This window comes from Loxodonta africana, chromosome 2, assembly GCF_030014295.1.
Source record: "Loxodonta africana isolate mLoxAfr1 chromosome 2, mLoxAfr1.hap2, whole genome shotgun sequence".
Lineage (NCBI taxonomy): Eukaryota > Metazoa > Chordata > Mammalia > Proboscidea > Elephantidae > Loxodonta > Loxodonta africana.
This window is the reverse complement of record NC_087343.1, coordinates 117,507,447-117,523,497: the sequence shown is the minus strand read 5'-3', so window position 1 is coordinate 117,523,497 and position 16,051 is coordinate 117,507,447.

Sequence of the window (16,051 nt, the reverse complement as noted above, 5' to 3'; positions counted from 1 at the left end):
GGTATATTTTATAACTGGGTATAATGTCTTCTGTGGATTTATGAATATGTTTTTCTAAGTATGCAGTTTTAAATTTGGAAAAATTTCTAAATATTTTTTGTTTTTTATATCGTTGAAATAGCAGTTTTTCTGTTTAGTTTCAGCCTTGGCCAAATCTACTGTTGTATTACTATTTTCCTTTAAAATCAGAAGCTTTTGTCTTGTGTGAAGAACATTTAGTCTGATTTCATTTTTGATTTGCTAAATTTAAATGCAGCTCCTTTTTCTAGTCCTAGATTAGTGGTAAGAATTAAGTGATAAATTATTATCTTGGACAGTGGTATTCCAGGGGTTCAGGAAAATATGTAACCTTGATATTTCTCAAAGTTTTTAGACTAGAGGTGTACTACATACAGAGCTTCCCAATACATACACACTAAAGGAAAGGTGGCCCTATTCAGCAAGGTTAACACAGGTATAGTACCAGCATCATGGGCATGCTACCCTCATTTGCATTCACACTTAGAAAGGCCCTGTGCTTGGCTTAATGCTCTACTGTCACCATCTTGAAATGCCTAATAATTTTATCTTTAAACTTGTGTTTTGTAAGTGATGTTTAATGTGACAATGGAGCATGCATGTAAGCAGAGGAGATACACAAAACGTGCATTGTCCAACATTCTTCACCGTTCCATTCACATTACTATTCCCAGTGCTTCATGAGCACGGCATTCCAGCGGACCCACAATGCATGGGGGTTTAGTGAGACTCAAAGCAAGTTAAAGCTAAGTGTGTGATGTTTTAATCTGAGTAAGGGAGGTTGCTGACATCCCAAGAGGTCATGCATTTCCTTCAAACCAGAACTCCTTCAGATGCACAAAGAAGGTGTTTATTTGGAAACGGATTTTCTTTGTTATGTTAATGAGGCAGTATTCTTGTCGGGTGTATCCAAGGTCTAAGTCAACCTCTTTTGAGATATAAAACTGCAGAGTAAGCAAGCAAGCATACAGGCAGAGATGGGGGAAGACAGATGCCTTGCCACATGAGATCTCTAAGGGACCAAGAAACAGAAGCTGAGAAAGAGACAAGGCCCTTGCCCCAGAGCCAACACAGAGAGAAGGCCTTCCCCTAAAGCTGGCACTCTGAATTCAGACTTCTAGCCTCTTGTGTAAGAAAATAAATTTCTGTTTCTTAAAGCTACCTACTTGTGATATTTCTGTCATAGCAACAAGAGATAACTAAGACAGAAGACAGAAGGTAATGGTGTTCTAAGAAACACGAACAACCAAGAAACCGTATCATATTCTTACTTACTTGTGTTACTTCCCTGTATTAGCCAAGCGCTTGTCCTAAAAATGTTCATACAAGAGGAAAGGGAAAGATAGGGCAACTCATAGTTCCTTTCCCTTTCAGTTTTTTCTTACTCATCGGTAAACTGAAGGTAGAGAATGCTGGCAGAATGTGCATGGATCAAGAACTAAAATAAAAATAGTTCAGTTAGATTTGTGCAGAGCTTTCACTGTTCCAGTAAGAATGAACACATATTCATATGCTAGCTACGAAATGTGAATTCTATACCTTCCTTCATTCCCCTTATATTTACATTTAAAACTGGCATTGCACAATATAAAGATGAATGGTAAAATTCACGCTAATAATTTAAAACTTTCTTTAATGAACAACATTAAATAGCAAATAAAAATATCATGACAAGTCAAGAGAGAGATGAACTGAAAAAGAAAGGAAAATACATTGTATTTTAGCATCTCTAATAGCACTTTTTCCCTGCTTTTTGAGCAAAGTGCATTTTTCATTAGCACTAATGGGTCGTGCCTGGGTACCTCAGCTTAACTGAGAAGAAGCTGTGCACAGAGGCATTCATTTGCCTGAGCCAATCTGTTTGTGCTGCCATGTCGTTTATAACTGTAATTTAGAATTTGGTTTCATACAAAGGCCCCATAGAAGAACAGGCGAAATATGTATCTCAGTAGTTTCTAATTGCATTTCCCATTCTAAATTAAAAAGAAATAAGTTTAGATGTAATTTTATCTATTTCCCTTCACTCTGTAGGATATCTGGGTATAAAAAAAAAACAAAACTAAATGTAGGACTTTTTTTGTTGTTTCACTTGTATCTAGGGGCATTTTTAAGGAAAACAATTGAGTTTGTTCTTATTGTAAACTCACAGTCTGCTATGTAACATCATTGTTGCAGGGCAAGGCTTCCCAGCTTGGGACCAAGTCCTGCCTAGGTTCTTGCCTTCTACTGACAAAGAATGACCAGGAGAGGCACAGGGGTTCCACAAGAACAAAGGTTTATTAGTGACCGAAAGAAAGCAGAGGCTCGCGAGGGAGAGTCCGAGAAGGGTTTTCGCCTTTGCTAGCCTCCAGTCTCTCCCCGAAGAGAGGCTTTCCTGGAGTTTATAAGGGGTTTTAGATGGGAAGGATGTCATGTTTTATTCACTGCTTTTTCATGTTTTGGAAGGGGGGGAAGGCGGGGCTTTCTGGGACATGGTGGGGTTAAAGAAATCGTGTGTGAGCAACTGGAATCCAAGGTGGAGTCAGCTTGGACGCTGTCCTGTCACCACTGCGCAGTCTCGGTGGCCACTTGACAAGACTGTAAGGTCTCACTCATTTTCACCACACATGCCCGGGGGATCAGCTGACTGTGTTCATCTTCGGGAAACAGCTTGTAGAGAAGATACGTAGAACTCCATGCATCAGGGTCCAGGATGTGGATTATCTTGTGACACCACCCCTTATGGTTGAGTCCTGAAAAAACAACTTAAAAGAGAGAGATGCAAAAATTTGTACCTCCCTGGCTGCATGTGTGAGTTATCTTGTAACACCACGTCCAGGATAGAGTCCCAGCCTTCTGTCCCTGTGTCATCGTGACTGTCACTGAGACAAAACGGAGGAAGTGATGCAAGATAAAAGGTACCTAAACTTCTTATATTTAAAAATTTTAACTCATCATAAAGTATTAGCCCGGAAGACTTCCGCCAAATAAAAGGGATAGAAATTATGTTTTGCCTTTCCGCTGAGGGGGTGGTGAGCCACCACAGGTCCTGCCCCCTCTGGTACCACTTAGCAGAGTCCATCATGGGCGGGGGGGAGGGGGGGGAGTGATCATGTTTCAAATGTCAACAGGGAAGTGATCACCACATTATACAACTGCCAAGACACTGAGAATCATGACCTAGCCAGGTTGACACACCATCTTAACCACCACACCAGCCATTGGAAGATCGGGGAGCAGAATGTTCCAGACAGCAGTTACGGACCATAGTCCATGCAAAGGCCCTTAGATGGGGATGATTATGAGTGTTCCAGGAACAAAAAGAAGGCCAGTATGACCACTGTCCACTGAACCAAAAAGAAAGGAGTCAGAGAAGTAGATAAGCTGGAGCAAAGAATAATTTATGCTGCTTTGTGGAGTATGAATTGTAAGAGAACAAGAGTGGAAAGAATCAGGAAGCTACTGAAATGATCTAGGTAATTTCAGCATCATGAATTTAAGCGCATGTTAGGAATTTTTTGTGGCAAGTGTCAGAAACCCACCTTGAACACCTTAGGCAAATAGGAAAAAGTATTGAAAAATATCATATAGTTGAAAGAAGTATTGAATAACCACAGCACTGGAAGGAAACAGAAACAACTGAATCAGGGCCTAGAAGGTAGCCAGGACTCACTTGCTCTCTCTCCCTTTTTTTTTATCTTTTCCTCTTTCCTCATTTTTCCTCTTATTCTCTCGCTCTGTTTCATTGTACACACACATAAACACACTCACTCACAAACTCTGCAGGCCAATTTCTAATATGAGGCATTGATGGTATTGAAGTTTCTCAATATACAGCTGCTACTATAGAAGAGGGAAGAAATCTTATCAACTCCTGTTTGAAAAATTCAAGGGAAGAATTTGGATTGGCTCCTCCCTAGACCAACTGAGTATTGACTGGATGGCAGGGTTATGCAAGAACATGGCAACTTCTGGACCAACCACATAGTTGGAATGGGGACAAAAACAGTTCTCAAAAGAAGGTGTCATGGATTGAACTATGTCCCCCCAAAATATCTGTCAACTTGGCTATGTCATGATTCCCTTGTATGATTGTCTACCATTTTATCATCTAATGTGATTTCCCTGTGTGTTGTAAATCCTATCACTATGATGTAATGACTCATTAGCAGCAGTTATACTGATGAGGTCTGCAACATTAGATAGTATCTTAAGCCAATCTCTTTTGAAATATAAAAGAGAGAAGCAAGCAGAGAGACATGGGGACCTCATACCACCAAGAAAGCAGTGCTGGGAGCAGAATGCATCCTTTGGACCTGAGGTTCCTGTGATGAGATGCTCCCAGACCAAGGGAAGACTGATGTATCACAAGGACCTGCCTCCAGAGCTTACAGAGAAAGAAAGCCTTTCCCTGGGGCTGGTGCCCTGAATTGGAACTTCTAGCCTACTGGACTGTGAGAGAATAAACTTCTTCGTTAAAGCCGTCTACTTGTGGTACTTCTGTTATAGCAGCACTAGATGACTAAGACTGAAGGGATGGGTGCCACTCACTACCATGGTTTTCCAGCATAAGCAGCTACAGGAGGACTGCTTATGGGTTTTACTAATATGGGACAAAAGGTGTGAGGATTCTGTACACTATTTTGAATATGAAAACATTAGAACTTTTTTATAATTATTTTTTTCCTAACAAGTTGTAAATAAGTTATATTTTGGGGATCAACATATATGTTTGAATACACTAGAGGAACTCTCCACTTACAGCAGGTTTTATCACAGAGTTTATAGCTGGACTTCAGGGAGTCTGTTTCCCCCTGAAATTGTATGGAAAACTGGAGAATTATGTGATATTGATGTGTGCAACCAGGTATACTTTTCCGGGAGACATAGCTCTGGCTCTGAAGCCAGCCTTCCAGCTCAGTCACTTTCTAGCTTACTCAGGTTACATAACCTGGGTACCTCTGTTTTCTCGTCTGTAAAATGAGGACAATAATAGGAACTACTTCAAAGAGTCTTCTTGAAAATAAGTACACTAATTTGTATAAAAAGCTTAAAACAGTAAGAGTTCAATAAACATTACCAAACGCATTGCCATTCAGTCGATTCTGACTTATAGTGACTCTAATGGACAGAGTAGAGCTGCTTCATAGGGTTTCCGAGGAGTGGCTGGTGGATTCAAACTGCCAACCTTTTGGCTAGCACTGGAACATTTAACTACTGTGTCACCAGGGCTCCACTATTATTATTTCAATAGCACTCTTAATTCTCAGTAGAATCCAAATCCCAAAAAGTATTAAAAATAACAATTAAATAAATCTTTTGTGAATTTTTAAAAAAAAGTTTGACTAATCACATCTACAGATCTGTTTTCTAAATAATGATATTCATTTAGCATGCTTCAAGCCACAACATAGCAGTAATGACCACCAATATTATTTGTGTAAAAACACCCACCAGAAACTGATAAGCACAGTGTTAAAGACTGAATTGTGTCCCCCCAAAATATACGTTGCAATCCTAACCCCTTACCTGTATATATTACTGTATTTGGAAATAGGGGTTTTCTTTTGTTATGCTAATTAGTTCATTAACCTCATAGGTTTAGGGTGGATCCTAAATCTAATCACTTCTGAGTCATAAAAAGAGCAGAATAGACACAGAACACACACAGAGAAAAGACAGATAACAAGGAACTCACGGGACTGCTGAAAAGGAAGGACCTCTCGCTAGAGTCACACTCTGAATTCAGACTTCAAGTCTCCAGAACCGTGTGAAAATAAATTTCTGTTCTTAAAGCCACCCACTTGTGGTATTTTTTGCTACAGCAGTACTAAGTAACTAAGACATAAGTTTTGGTTGATATGAAAAAGTCAAGGCATTCTTTATAGATCCTTTTCTTTGCAGAGCAAGCCTGAGCTTTTGCTGCCTATTTAAAACCAAAAAAACCAAACCCACTGCCGTTGAGTCGATTCCGACTCATTGCAACCCTATAGGACAGAGTAGAACTTCCCCCATAGGGTTTCCAAAGAGTGGCTGGTGGATTCAAACTGCTGACCTTTTGGTTAGCAGTTGAGTTCTTAACCACTATGCCACCAGTGCTCCACTGTCTATTTAGTGATGTCTAAATTTGTATAGAACTTTTTAGCATTTAGTATCAGCAATGATATAAAATACACAGGTATCACTTTTCCTATTGGTGTTATATTTTGCGTGTAGTCACTGATAACCTTTTGCTTCATCTCCTTTTCCCCAACCCAGACTGAACTACAAATAAGATCCAAAGAGGACTATGGGTAAATGCTTCACTTTCTTCTGACACAGCAAATACCAGCTAGGCCTCTGTTTCCTCATGGACTCTTATTAGAGAATGTTATCATATTGGGTTCCAATAAAATAGCTAATATATACTGAATACTTTCTGTGTACTCAGATATGTGCCAACTGCTTAACACATTGTCTCCTTTAAGCCTCCTAAAAACCCTGTGGGTTTTTTTTTTCCCTATTTACAGATGTAAAAACTAAGGCATACAGAGGTTAAATAAGTGGTTTAGGATCTCACAATCTGTATTCATTTCCTAGAGCTGCTATAACAAATAACCACAATCTGTGTGGCTTAAAACAACAGGAAGTTATTCTCTCACAGTCTAGAAGCTAGAAGTCTGAGATCAAGGTGTAAGCAGGGCTATGCTCCCCTGGAAGGACCCAGAGAAAAATCCTCCCTTGCTTCTTCCTAGCTTCTGGTGATTACCATCTATCCTTGGCATTCTTTGGCTTGTAGCTGCAGCACTCCAATTTCTGCAACTCTTTTCATATGGCCATTTTCCCTCTATCTCTGTGTGCCTCCAAAGATTTCTCTCCTTGTATGGACACCAGTCATTGGATTTAGAGCCCACCCTATTCCAGCATGACCTCATCTTAACTTGATTACATCTGCAAAGATCCTATTTCAAAACAAAATCACATTTACAGGTACCAGGAGTTAGGACTTCAACATATCTATTTGGAAGACACAATTCAACCCACTACAATTTGCTAATGTAGATATTGGAATTTGAATCCAGATGATCCAGTGCAAAAGCTATATCATTTAACCATTATCTCTGCTACGTTGCCAGTGAAGTATGTGGATTCAGACATAAAGGAGTAGTTTTGAAAGGAAGGAAGAATGGCCAACATCTGTAGGGAGATCAGACCTTAAAGAGTAAAAATTAATATAACTGATATAAAAATCTCTTGATAGCTCTAAAATCAGACAAACCTAAGTTTGAGACCCTGCTCCACAACTTCCCAGCTGTGTGACTTTGGGGGAAATAACTAAATCTTAATTCTCTTATTTGTAAAATAAGGATAATTGTACCAACTTCATAAAGTTGTCGCATGGATTCAGAAGCAGATTATCCAACTGGCAAAGTAAACAGAGTGCTTACCTTGTTTACCAGATCATCTTGTAGTGAACAATTTCACATTTTTCACTACATCAAAGATTCTTCTTCTAGGTATGGCTGGCATCTGTCTCTCTCCCAACTCCACAGTACGTTCCTACAAAATCAAAGCCTCTTTTCAAATTTACAGTCCCTGACAGGGACGGATTACCCAGTAAGCAAGGTAAACAGCTGTGTACTTGTGGTTATCTGCTAATCTGTAATGACCAATTTCACATGGGTAATCCCATTGGTGAAACCCATGTGAAATCGGTCACTACAGATTAGTAAATAAGCAAAGCAAGCCCGTGCTTACCTTGTTTACTGGGCAATCCACCCCTGCAAGGATTAGACATAATGTATGTAAAATGTTTATCATGGTACCTGGCACTTAGCAAATGCTATTATTTTTAGTATTTTGTCCTTCATGAGCTTCTCATCCTCAAGCCCCCTTTATTCTTCTCTTTTTGTGGTCTAAGCAAATTTCTCCTAAATGTTGAGTTGGGATTGTGTCCTACAAGCTGCAGGGAACCATATTTATCTCCACTCTTTTCCTGCCGCCCACTGTATCTCTACTGATTTGGTGCCAGATTATAGATTTTTATCTACGTATTTTAATTTAGAACTTTCTCTTTATCAGGCTTTCAAGTGTGTTGTGTTAAATTCCCCAATGATATCTTCAGAATTTGCTGCGAAGTCCTTATCAGAGCTCTCAGAAAACTTGGCGTTGTTCTTAGGGGAACAATCATTGCTTTGCATTTCATTATTGAACAGAAAATTTAGACGAACAATATCAACTTTTAAATGAAATTATACGCCTGGAAGGGGAGTATAAATGTAAAAAGGAGAACACCTCATTATTGCTCTTTCAAGCTGCTAGAATGAAACTTCAGTCATTGCATATTTCAACATCAAAAACTCTCTTGGATGTACTAAAGAATGTCATTATGCACCTAGCAATAAAATGAGGAAATTATTAGTGAGAGCTACTAAGGATAAAAGATTGCCAAGGCAGATTCCTAAGATGGATACTATAATAAGCTCATTAATAAGTATTCTGAAATAGCTCTAAGATTTTCCAACTGAAACTGAATTCCTTGGGGTTCTTAACTAGTCAGGGGCATCAACTTCATTTGTTCCCATTTAGTTAAATTATAAGTCTTTGCCAGCCCATGCAATAATGTTTCTATACATTACACACAAAGAAACATTTGATTTCGATAGTGCTATTTGTATTTGTCAGAGTATTCTACTGAAAATAAAATGAAATTAGGCTTCTTTTTTAAAGACCTGGGGAAAAAAAAGCCTTCTGAATGAATCATATACTATAAAAAAAAACCAGAAACTCCTAATTGCAGATATTTAAGAATTATTGTGTGTCACCCCAGTAAACCTTGTCATTAAAGATTCCTTTTTTAGTTGATAGTTGTACATTTACAAAAGCACATATATCAGTTCATCCTCCCTCGCTATTTCCATTTACCTCATACAGAGTAACAAGTTTCAAATAGGATCTGTCACACTGTTCACATTTGGTGCTTTCAGGTCTAAGAACTGCTCATCTTTAATCTGTTCCTCGTTCTAATGGTGTAACTTTGTTTTTCCTCCTTGGTCGCTACCTGATTATAAATTTCTTAATATGTTAGCTGAGTTGGCTATAGTGCAGGGGATGAAGCTAACAGTTCATCTTTTTTAAGGCTGTTAGCTCTTTATGGAGAGAGAAAAAAAGAGGTCTCAGTTATAGAGACCCAGTTGGTTCTATGCAGGAGTCTCTGGGTGGTGCGAATAGTTAAGTGCTTGACTACTAACTGAAAGGTTGGCAGTTCCAATCGACCTCAGAAGCACCTTGGAAGAAAGTCTTGGTCATCTGCTTCCGAAAGATCACAGCCTTGAAAACCCTATGGAGTTCAGTTCTATCCTGCACACATGGGGTCACCATGAGTCAGAGACTGGATGGCAAATGGCTCTGCTTGGTTCCACACTGCTCAGTGTTTAAGAAATTGTAGTTTAAGGGCTCTTTACACCTCTTACTACCATGCCGTGGCTTCTATAGCAAGAATTAAAAACAAAATTGAGAAAACATACAAGAAATCATATGAAAATAATAAAGACAAATAAGAAGTAGTCGGAGCTCTGGTGGCGCAGCGGTTAAGATCTCAGCTGCTAACCAAAAGGGCTGCAGTTCTAATCCACCAGCGGCTCCTTGGAAACCCTCTGGGGCAGTTCTACCCTCCTATAGGGTCGCTATGAATCATTTTCTTTTTGCCAGGCATAAAAAAAGGGTCAAACTTTTTGCAAAAATTGACGGAGTTGCTCTCTGAGATGTTTAGAAATCAGAGACTTTTCCAGGGGTAGTTAGTGGGTAGAGAAAAGCACACATGGAATGGCAAGAGCGCACCGCCCCCCCCCCCCCTCCGCATTTCACAGTTCCTGTCCCAGCTCAGACATTCAGGCACTAACTCAGGGCCTCGCCTGGCCTACACTCCGCCGGCCCCAAGGTGGGCGGCTCCCGGCGGGGGGCGGCCCAGCCCAAACCACCGAGAGACAAACCCTCCGGCGTCCTAGAGGGGCTGCGGGGAAACCGGCGCGGGGCGGGAGTTCGTGCTGAACCTCGGTGGTCTGCTTCTCTGCCCCAGGTCTCAAAGGGAGCAGTCTTGTGCCTTAAGGGGAGTGGGCACCCCAGCTTCCGTGGGCACCCCAGCTTCCATGCCCGGGTGCGGCCCTAAAACGGAGCGGTTTCTGTGGCGAGGAAAGGAGACCCCGCCTGCGGGACTGACAATGTCTCAGGCATTTCCCGCTCCCGCCCTCGTCCCGCCCTCGACGCTGCCTTTAGTCGGGAGCTTCTTCCTCCGGCAGAAAGGAGCTTGATCTGGGCAGGGATGGGCCGGGCTGGGCCGGTGGATGAGGGCCGATCCCTGGGGGCGAGCCGGTGGGCGGCCGGTTAGGGTAACGAGGAGCCCAGTGAGCCTTGTGGACGGGACTGACTCCTGGGCCCGGCGTTGTCGCCCTGTGGCTACCAGACCTCGGGCCAGTTGCTTGATTTTCTTTCGTTTTCTCGACCGCGGTACGGGGTTTAATATTTCCTGTGGTTTTGTGAGAATTAAATGAGGTAATGAATGTGAATACCAATAACGGAGTGCTTCCATTGGGCCTGGCAATGCTAACCACTTAACACAGAAACCCATTCATTCATCATTTATTCATTCAATACTTGATTGACTGCGTGCATTAGTACTGCAAGGCGTTGCTCATGGTCAGGGTCCCTGCCCTTCTGAAACTCCTTTAAGGGTGAGAGGTTAGTTAGGGTATGGAAGAGGAAACAGACTAACCAAAAAATATTATTTAATTACTGCTTTGAGAACACATAACAGAAAAGATAGCCAGTTGCCGTTGAGTTGATTCGACTCATAGGGACTGTATAGGACAGAGTAGAACTGCCCTATAGGGTTTCCAGGGAGTGGCTGGTGGACTCCAACAATGGACCTTTTAGTTAGCAGTGGTAGCTCTTAACCATTGTGCCACCAGGGCTGTGTATAACAGAAAGATCCCAAATTTAGTGGGGAGGAGTTGCGGGTGGGAAGAACTATTTCAATGCAGACCTGAAAGATGTGGTGGAATCAGCCAGACACTAATAGTGTTCTAGGCCTAGGGAATAGCCTGTGTGAAGACTTAGGGTGGAAGGAGTACTTGGCAAACATTAACAGCAAGATTCCACTCAATTTATGTTTTTCTCTTCCCCTCCTGTCTTCTCTCTTCTCTCCCCACAGTAGTCCAATGAAGCTGGCAGCTAATTTTGGTTCTGATGGCCTGTGCTTCCTTGTAGTCATGCACCATGCAGTTTCTTCCTGTTTCTTGTTTGATCAAAATAAATATTTTTGAAATCTGAAGAAAACAGGATCATATTATCATCTATGGCTCGTATTTGCCTTCTAAATCAAATATAAACCAATTTATTTGAAAAGTTCTCTCTCAAACCAAAGATCAATATTCAATTCCAACTTCTGCTCTGCTGCACTCATTTCTATATTCATCAGCTGATGATTTCTTTTGGGATCCCATATTCTTCATCTCAATTCTCTAAGCTACAAGCTGTTCAAAGCATTGAACATTATGAAGCAGTTGTGTTCTTATTTAGTATATTGATTCCTGGTATCCCAAATAGCTCTACTTCCAGAGAATGTTTATTCCTTAACCACTTCCTGAGAGCACAATAGAATAATACTATTATTCTAAATAATTTGCAGTTGTTGAAAACAGGCACACTTTTGAGTTACAAGAATTCTATCCAAATCCAACAAAAAAATTGTCACACGCCGATCCATTTTCTTCCTACTCAGGAGCCTTTTTTCTCCTACTCCCCTACCCCAGATGCCAGCTTGGCATTTCAGAACCATTTGATGGTAACAGCATGGAGGCTGACTCAACCTCACCTCACCACCTACTTTCCTGCTTTAAGGGAGATTGCTTACATATCGTATTCTTTAATTTCCTTTGCTTGTTGCTGCTCACGGCACTGTAATTCTACTTTAGGTACCATCTATACATTCACAGAATTCCTGGTGGTGCAGTGGTTAAGAGCTCGGCTGCTAATCAAAAGGTCAGCAGTTTCAATCCACCAGCTGCTCCTTGGAAACCCTATGGGGCGGTTCTACTCAGTCCTATAGGGTCGCTATGAGTCGGAATTGACTCAATGGCAACAGATTTGGATTTTGTTTTTTGCATACATTTATATCCATTGCTTTTTTCTTTCCTGCTTATGACTAGAAAATTGCTTTTTTTGATCTGTTTTATTTCTGAGACAAAAAGGATATAATCATGACAATAGCATAAGCATACCCATTAAAACCAAACCCATTATTGTCAAGTCAATTCTGACTCACATAGGACATGGTAGAACTGCTGCACAGGGTTTCTAAGGAGCGCCTGGTGGATTTGAACTGCCAACTTTTTGGTTAATAGCCATAGCCCTTAACAACTATACCACTAGGGTTTCCAGCATAAGCATAGTGCTAGAAAAAGAGGATACTAGTAATATCCCAGGCTAGGTAACTGATCCTCCTCTTTGTTCCCATAACATCCCATGAATGTCTATGACTGTATTTATAACATTGTTTATGTTGTTGTTTTAGTGTTATTCTCCGCTTATTAACTAGATTGAATTCCTTGAGGAGAGACTAAATCTTTTTAAAATTTTGATTTGCCTCTACCTAGCACAATGCTCTGGCCATTCTAGGTACTCGATGAATGTATTTTGAATGAATGAATGAAAAAAAAAAAAGAATTCATTATTAAAGCTTTTAAGCGAAATTAGGTGTAAATGGGAGGCTAATTTCTAAGTTTTTTAAAGTGCCTAGAAATCCCCTTCAGAATCTTCACACATGTTCACGTATTGTTTTACCCTTAAATCAACATACTTTACTTTGAACATTAAAGAGCAGTAAAATGAACTTTTATTCAGTTTATTTTTTCTATTGAGTTGATATGTGTCAGTGTGGGTATGTGTGCGTGTTTGTATTTTAAGCTAAACAGGAGAAAAGGAGCAAGCCCCTGAGGTGTCATTTCCCCATTTTACTGACAAGCGAACAGTCTCAGAAGATTAAAAATGGTTACGCTCTTAGTAAGAGACACAAACTCAGCTCTTTCTGATGCTAAAGCCAGTGTTCTTTCTTTCTTAGAAACCAAACTTTGATTGCGTTTTTCTTATTGTTCAAGTAAGCAATTAACTGTAGAAAAGTTTATCCCTAAACCTGCAATGAACTTTTAGAAAAAGTTAAAATCTGGACACAGGCTGTTGAGAATTCTGGAAGGGCTTGTCTTATGCTTTAGAGAGACATACAAAGGAGACCACAGTGTACCCCTCCCTGAGACCAGGGTGCTGGTATCGTCGGCAGAGAGCCATGCCCAACTGAGCAGTCAGTGTGATCTTACTGGAAGACAGGACAGCCTTAGAGTACAGTTAGGGCATAAGAGCCCTGTGGACTGCTCCAGAGACCACACTGCAGGACCCTAAGTGAGACCTCAGAAGCAGCAGACAGGTAATCAGACGAGGGCTAATTTGTGGAAATTAGGCCTGTCAGGATGGAAGCTGCTATAATCTGAGCACTAAGAAAAAGGTGTTTCCTTATTTTGTAGACACAGGATGGTAAGATCGTGGACAATGGGGACACAAAGTAATCTAGGCAAACAAGGATGATTGCCAAACTAATGCAGTGATAGTGAGGGCAGAGGGAGTGATGGAGGAAATATTGGGGACAGAAAATCAGAAGTATGTGGTAACAAATTGAAATCTAGGCTAAAGATAAATATTTGAAAGTCATAATCATATAGATGAACTTCGAGACCAAACTATAAACCATTACCCAATGTTGACAATAAATTTCTCGTGCTAATTTCAAAACAGTCTCATTACTTTGTAAGCACACATCTCATATACAACATCTCATGCATATGTATGTTGTGTGAATATATATACGCGTGTGTGCACACGCATATATATATTCACACAACATATATATGTATTTATACCCTGGAGCCCTGGTGGCACAGTGGTTAAGAGCTCGGCTGCTATCCAAAAGGTTAGGAGTTCGAATCCACCAGCCGCTCCTGGGAAACCCTAGGAGTCAATTCTAATCTGTCCCATAGGGTTGCTATGAGTCAGAATCGACTGAATGCCAGTGGTTTATATGTATATGTATAACATATACTATATATATAGTTTCTAATCTTTTTTAATATCCTAAACTTTTACAGACAAAAACCTTTAGTAAGTCTATTAAAGCTATCGATAAGTCTTTTCGTTCCTGTTAGAAGAGGGTTTAACAAACTCAGCACTTTGTTGTTGGGGGCTATCCTGTGCATTGTAGGCTGTTCAGTAGCAACCCTGGCTTCTCTACCCACTAAATGCCAGTAGCATTTTGTAAAGCATATTCTATAATTTAGGCTTTTCATAAATTTTTACTGGACTTCCCCCAATTACCTTGATTTTAGAGAGAAGTTAAAACAAACACTTGTTAGAAAAAGAAAAGATAGCCTTCTACTGTGAGAACTTGGCGTATATTTACTTACAATGATTTTCTTTTCTTTCAGCTTAACCTAGCTTTCATTTTCCTACCCTTACAAAAGTTACCCAATGAAAACCTATGGATAACAACACAACATTGACCAATATAGTGCTGGGAGATGAGGCCCTCAGGTTGGAAGACTCAGAATACAACTGGGGAAGAGCTGCCTCCTCACAGTAAAGTCTACCTTAATGACATGGATACAGTAAAGCCCCCTGGACCTTTAGTTGCTGATGTGGCGCAACTCAAAATAAGAAGCAACAGCTTTAAACATCCATTAATAACCAGAAAGTGGAATGTACAAAGTACGAACCTAGGAAAATTGGAAGTTGTCAAAAATGAAATGGAACACTTGAAGATCTATATCCTAAGCATTAGTAAGCTGAAATGGACTGGTATTGGCCATTTTGAATCAGACAATCATATGATTTGCTATGCTGGGGATGACTAATTGAAGAGTACAGCGTTGCATTAATTGTCAAAAAGAACATTTAAAATCTATCCTGAAGTACAGTGCTGTCAGTGATAGCGTAATATCCATACGCCTAGAAGGAAGACCAGTTAATATGACTATTATTCAAATTTATGCACCAACCGCAAGTGCCAAAGATGAACAAATTAAAGATTTTTATGAACTTGCTACAGTCTGAAATTGATCAAACATGCAGTCAAGATACATTGATAATTACTGGTTGGAATGCGAAAGTTGGAAAGAAAAAGAAGGATCAGTAGTTGGAAAATACAGCCTTGGTGATAGGAACAATGCTGGAGATCCCATGATAGAATTTTGCAAATTCAGTGACTTATTCATTGAAAATACTTTTTTTTCAACAACACAAATGACAACTATACATGTGGACCTTGCTAGATGGTTTACACAAAAATCAAGTCAACTACATCTGTGAAAAGAGTCTATGGAGAATCTCAATATTATCAGTCAGGATAAAGCCAGGAACTGACTATGGAAAAGACCATCAATTGCCTGTGTGCAAGTGGTGTTGACGAATAATATTGAATACACCACAGACTGCCAGAAGAATGAACAAATCTGTCTTGGAGGAAGTACAACCAGAATGATCCTTAGAGTGGGGATGGTGAGGCTTTGTCTTGCTTGCTTTGGACATGTCATCAGAAGGGACCAATCACTGGAGAAAGACATCTGGCTTGGTAAAGTAGATGGTCAGCAAAAAAAGGAGACCCTCAATGAGATGAATTAGCACAGTAGCTGCAACAATGGACTTAAACACAGCAAGGATTGTGAGAATGGCGCAGGACCAGGCAACACGTTTTTCTGTTATACATGGAGTCTCTACCAGTAGGAGCCGATTTGATAGTACTCAGCAACAATCTTACCCAGAAAAGGAATATCACTAATCTATATTTTTTTATATATGAACGGCAGTTTTTTTTTTTTTTTATGGTGAATAACACAGATTTTTTAGTGCTTAAAGGTACCACTGCTAGACCCTTCATTTTGAGGATGAAGAAATTGAGTTTTTTAATAAAAGACTTATTCTGGTGCCCATAGGTTTGGTCTCTTTTCTTCCTACAAAGTCATAAAGCTTCCTCAAA